This window comes from Archocentrus centrarchus, chromosome 10 (assembly GCF_007364275.1).
Source record: "Archocentrus centrarchus isolate MPI-CPG fArcCen1 chromosome 10, fArcCen1, whole genome shotgun sequence".
Classification (NCBI taxonomy): domain Eukaryota; kingdom Metazoa; phylum Chordata; class Actinopteri; order Cichliformes; family Cichlidae; genus Archocentrus; species Archocentrus centrarchus.
This window is the reverse complement of record NC_044355.1, coordinates 29,706,371-29,712,590: the sequence shown is the minus strand read 5'-3', so window position 1 is coordinate 29,712,590 and position 6,220 is coordinate 29,706,371.

The following is a 6,220-nucleotide window of genomic DNA, read 5'->3' as shown; positions in this document are numbered from 1 at the left end:
GTTTTAAGCTACACAACTTTGAAGAAAACTTCAGAAGTTCAGAGCAAATCCTCAAAAGATCCTCTAAGGTAAACTCTTATTTTCTCTTAATAAAAGAGATTATTATAAAACTAAACAAACTGGCTATATAATGTTAGCACCAAATTTTTGCCTTTTGTAGTGCACATTTCTATAATTACTTAAAAGAATGCAGAAAAGTGGAATCAACATATTTGAGACTGTCTACAATCACAAAAAGTAATCTAACTCCAAGGTGTTTGGGGGCTAGTAGTTAAATCTGGTATGGATGGAGCAGTACAGACAGTGTTTTATTATGTGAATACAGTGTTTCCCACACTCTAGTTGTGTAGGCCAGTTGAGGTTTTTTTTTCCCCCCCTGCCCCTGGTGCTTCGTCAGCTTAGTGAGGCTGCACAGCAGGAACTGCCATCATCAGCTGCAGTCCAAGATGGTGGAATAAGTCCACTCAAAGGATGATGACCTGTTTTATATATATATACTTAGTTATAGAGTTATATATTAGTGCCTCTGTGGTGTAGAGGTTAGCGCAAGTTAATGTAAACCTAGTGCCTAGGCGTACTAGCTCCTAGTCAAATTATCAGAACCCTTTTTCTTTTCAAATGTGTCTCATATATTTATTTTGGTATGACAGTTTTTTTGTTTTTATTTTGGTGTTCCAAATAAACAATGATACTACAAAGAGGGGTGGACATCAACTGAGCCTAAACCCTACCAGTAACCATAGTTGGTTGCAGGTGAAGGTTAACATGTTAAACAACAGTGAACCCTCTGAACTCTTTAGCCCTCTTGTTGAAGTCAACTTTGCTTTTCAAAGGTCCAAACTTTCTCTAAAAGTGTCACCAAAAAATACCCTCCAAAATCCCATGCCTTACAGGTCAGATGACATCATCACCCTGCAAACAATAAATCACAGACAAAACAATAATTACCACTCCCTCACAAATCAGCACCAATAGATAACCTTAAATCTCAGCTCATTACTCCTTATCTCACCTGCCAACATCCCGGATTAGTAGCAAACACTTTGAAGTGCATTTGTGGAGGAAATCATTAGTTTTACAATTAGTTTTATTGATGGTAACAGGTTTGTCTGCCCACTGGCTGCTCGTGTCCACTCCCCACCTTTCCTGAGTTCACTTTGTACTAAATTGGGTCGCAATAAGACCAAGATAACAGCAGCGCGCGCGCGCGTGTGTGTGTGTGTGTGTGTGTGTGTGTGTGTGTGTGTGTGTGTGTGAGAGGGGTTTTGGTTATATAAGAAAGAAAAACTAGCATGCATAATCAAGCTGGAGAGCAACAAAGGACTGTGTGTCTACATGTGTGTGTATGTGTTAAAAACACCCAGTCATTAAATGACATTATAAAACTAGCTTTTGAGTGTGAGTGGCCCGGGGTGACTCAACCCTGAACCTATCCTTGCAGTGCCATACTTCACCCATAAATTAGCATCAAACAAAATGCCTTCTCATCCCCATGTTAGTGTGAAAACGCTGCCAACGTTTGAATAAAATGTCACCCTAAATTCCAGCTACTCATTTAAAAAGTGCGATGTTTTGCATTAAAACCATGCCTGGGCATTTTCACCTCACATTCCTTTTAAATAGAACTGCCTTGTAGCATTTCCGCAATCATCCGTTTATGTACCAAAAGCACAGCTATTGAGTTGTCACAGTGTTTATCACGGGAGGATGAGGAAAATTACAGCAAGCCACAAACAAGTCCAGGATTATAATGCTGCCTAAAATGATAGAAAATAGCCTCATTTAGAAAGGTAGAACAATGGACATCATCTCTGTGCTTATAGTTCTTAAGTCACATTGTTGCATCTTCACTCTGCTGTGTTATGACAACAAAATAGAAGACATTCATAGAGCTGTGACTCTGTGTGTGTCTGCCAGTACCCGAGGCTTTATTAGACTTATGTAGATTTTTTGTCAGAGTCCATTGAGCAGTCTGGGTTTTAGGCCAGCAGCTGCCTCGAAAACAGAAACAAATACAAACAAAGAAAAAAAAAGATTTCTATATAATTGGGGGCCTATTATGCTTTCCCCTATTTGCCAGGATCTCCGCTCACTCTTCATTAGTTACACTTTGCTAGTACTGGGTTGGAGCCCCATTTGCCTTCAGAACTCCTTTAATTCGTCATGATGTATATTCAGCAAGGTGCTCTCAGAGATTTTGGTCCATATTGACATGAGAGCGTCACACAGTTGCTGTAGATCTGTCACCTGAACATCCATAATATGAATCTCCCAAAGGTGCTCTTCTTGACTGAGATCTGATGACTGTGGAAGCAATTTAAGTACAATGAACCTGCTGTAATGTTCAAGAAACTGGTTTAAGATCATTTGAGCTCGGTGACATGGTGCGTTATCCTGCTGGAAGCAACCATCGGGAGAAGGGTACACTGTGGTCATCAAGAGATGGACGTGGTCAGCAAGAATAGTCAGGAGGGTGGTGGCATTTAAACAATGCTCAGTTAGTACTAAGGGGTAAACGAGGGGTCTGTGAAGCTACAATAATGAGGAATTCAGACCAAAGCATTGCAGTTCTACTTTATTTAGACCACAAGTGAATGATTTACACGACAAGGACGAATTTAAAAGCATGATATGTGCCCTTTAATAACAACTAAACAGGTGTACCTTACAAAGTTAACAGTGGTTGTATGAACACTCATATTAAACATGGCCTAAGTTTTGGTGTCCAAAAACAAAATCTCAGGCTTTAAGCTGCTCAAAATGCTCAATTTCTGACAGTTTTTGTAGAGTAGAGTGATCCCTCACCTAACGCGGGGGTTACTTCCCACAGACCCCTGCGCTGGGTGAAAATAGGTGAATAGGTGAAGTAGCGGTGTTATATTTATTTTATTATTTATATATATTTTAAGGCTTTATTAACCCATTATAACACTCCTATAAACCTTTCCCATTATCTAACTACAACTTGAATGATGAAGATGATCAATTATGTAGCATTACAGCTCCTCTGAAGGCACCACTTCATCAGGTGCTTCATCAGGTGGTGCCTATCTTTGCCCTTGGCCCTAACTTCTGTTTCCACTAATGGCGTAGGCGTGGCTTATCTCTTCATCCAGTGATGAACATGTTATGGGGAGTTATATAAATACCTATATACTGCAAAATCCCACAATATAGCAAAAACTCCACAATAAAGAATTAGTAATATTTTTTTTAGAAAATCCACAATACAGTGAAGTGACCTGTGATATAGCGAGGGACGACTGTACCACCAACCTGCTATTCAAATCTTTTCTTTACGAGAGGAAACCAATCAGAAAAGAGTACGTTTAAAGGGAGGAGTGACCTTTAAAAGCAAAGGTGCTAGAAAAAGCAAAGTCATTAAACTGGCTTGTTTCAGACAGAATGAACTGAGTGGATACACCAAAGCCCAGTCAAAAATAAATAAGATTTTAAACTTCATGCAGAGCTACTCTAGAGTCCAAGAATGAAAATTGAGCTGGGAAGGAGCATTTCAGTGGTAAAATGTGAAGTACATATTTAAGGTACCTGTATATTAACTACTGTATTTGTATTTTATGGTCCGTCATCCACACTTGTCTTTGTTCACATGTTGCACTTGTTTATTTCATTTTGGAACCTTGAAAGCATTTTATTCTTATTTTCATAATTTGTTGATGAGTTTAATTCATAATCTTGTTTCACTGATGATTTGATGACACTCCAAGCGTAAGGATGTGGAGGTGGAAATAAGCATAAAAAATCATATTCTTCTGTGGGAGAATATGATTTGTTGAAGCTTTTGAGGACACAACACTCACACTTACACAGCAGTTGCACAAAAAGCCAAGTGTCTGCCACAAATTACTTAATCCAGATACACAATTGAAAAGGAATACAATACCAAAGACCAAAGAAAAGCCCGTCATATTAAAAAAAAATAATAATAATGAAACCTTTTAGATCCCAGTTAACCTTCACTGAGAATGCATCATAGCAGCAGCTTTGGGGAAAATTCCCATTGTTTAGCCAAGGATAGCACTGCTGCGGCAGACAGGCCAAGGCACCACCTCTCTGCTGAAAGTAAAATACAGAACACAAAACAACATCCCCATGTTTTGAGGATAAACAGGTATAATGGTGCTGAATGAATATTAAACATGTTTATTGAAATTACACAAAAGACGAGAGGTTCCCAAGAAAGTGGGACTCTGTGGATTTTACTTCTTCTAGTCAGTGGTTCTGTTGGCACACCAGCTACGTTTTCATTCAAAGCCTCTACAATTCTCTCTCTGTCTCTCTCACCAGAACACACACAGATCCACACACACACACACACACACACACAGCTGTGATTTACATTTCAAAGGCTCTTGTGTTGCAAAACTACCTGACTACATGCTGCACAGCTGGGGACAGCGAAACAGAGACACAAAGAGCAAAGACTTTAAACACCAGATCAAAGAGGAAGACGCGTACAACAAAGCTCACGGCCACAGTGGCAACAGTGATGCCTGCTCCTAGACTCAATCTGACAACTGGGGCAAATGCCTCTGCAAATCTGAGATATCTCTTGATTGGTCATTTTTAAGCTGTCATAATTTTATATATCCTATATTTCTTTTTCCTTAGTGAATTAGATTTTACATACCACACACTATCATCTGTGTATGAAACATTTCATTACCCTATGCAAGTCACGGACTGAAGTAAACATATTAAATAAGATGCCATCCATTGATCCATCCATCCATTGATCCATCCATCCATTGATCCATCCATCCATCCATTTTCTTCCGCTTATCCAATTCAGGGGCATGGGATGGGGGCAGGACATGGTGTGTACACCTTGTGAAGGTCATCATTGTGCAGGACAGCCATTTGCACTCACACCTATGGCCAGTTTAGAATTGCCAATTAACCTAACCCTATGCATGTCTTTAGATTGTGTTATGAAGAGGGAGGGAGAGAGACAGCCTCAAGAGGGAGATACAGCAAGAAGGTAGGTACCACATCTCCAGGACAGGGGGCACCGTGACATGTGCGTGTGTGTGTGTGTAAAATGTTGAATGCTTGCAAAAAAAAATGAGTCATTTTATTTGTCTTTGCTTAAGTTCCATTTGCCACTGTTATGATGCTGCAACAGATCTACTAGAAATTAGTGGACTGGTTTGCAAGGTGGCACCCAGCTTCCACAGATGCAGACAACTTCACACAACTACAATGTGGTAATTATTGAGCTTCCAGGACATTAGACAGACTTTATACTAAGCCAAGCTGACCATGCCTTGCCTCAGGATGCTCTTAATGGACATAAATTACACTGATAGTGATTAACACTAAAAAAGAAAGTAAAGTGGTGAATGATGCCATTGATTTTTTATTGTTAATAGTGTAGGTACACATAGATCTCAATACATCTGAATGGAGAAATACAAAAGCACACAGACTGCACTGCTGCAGCTGATTGCTGATCATAGCGGAAAGAAGGCAAGAACAATGTCTCACACATCCTTTCTTTGAAGTTCACCTTTTCAAAGTTAAGGAGTTAGGAAATTGTAGACCAAACCAGAGCTAAAGTCTGGACTGAAACTGAGCTATTATGATGTATTTAATTAAAGTCTCTTCACATTGCTCTCACAGCTACTTTCAGAATGGCACGCTCAATATACATTCTCCATCGGAAATCGTTGTGTATTAAATCCCTACTTTCATTGTCTCTTGTCATTCAAATCAATTTGCTAAATTATAGTGCACTACGTTTGGGTTAATAACAGCTTACCCCACTGTGATGACAGGGCCACTGGAGGAAAGTCTGAAATGACACCAAGAGGCTGGAAACTAACACTGGGCATAATTTAGTTTCAATTTTCTGAGCAAAAAGACAGTAGAGAAAATCAAAGAGTAGAAGGGGAAGAGCCGATGCCTGATTGCACTCGTGAAATATGCCTTAAATGTTTTAGTTAATCTCCCGGCACAGAGCAAGAAAGGACACTATTCTCACTGGGTGCCAGAGTTAGACACATAATGAGAGACAGTGAAAGAAATAAATAGATATCACACAGAGAAAGGCCATCTTTAGTTAAATGCAGGCTAAAAGAGTATGATTGTTTCAGCAATGATACTAATGCATCAAATAGAGAGAGGGTTAATGACCAGGGGAGATGAGAACCAGATATATGGAATGATTTAAACCCAGTTCGTTTGTCAGTGTAATAGA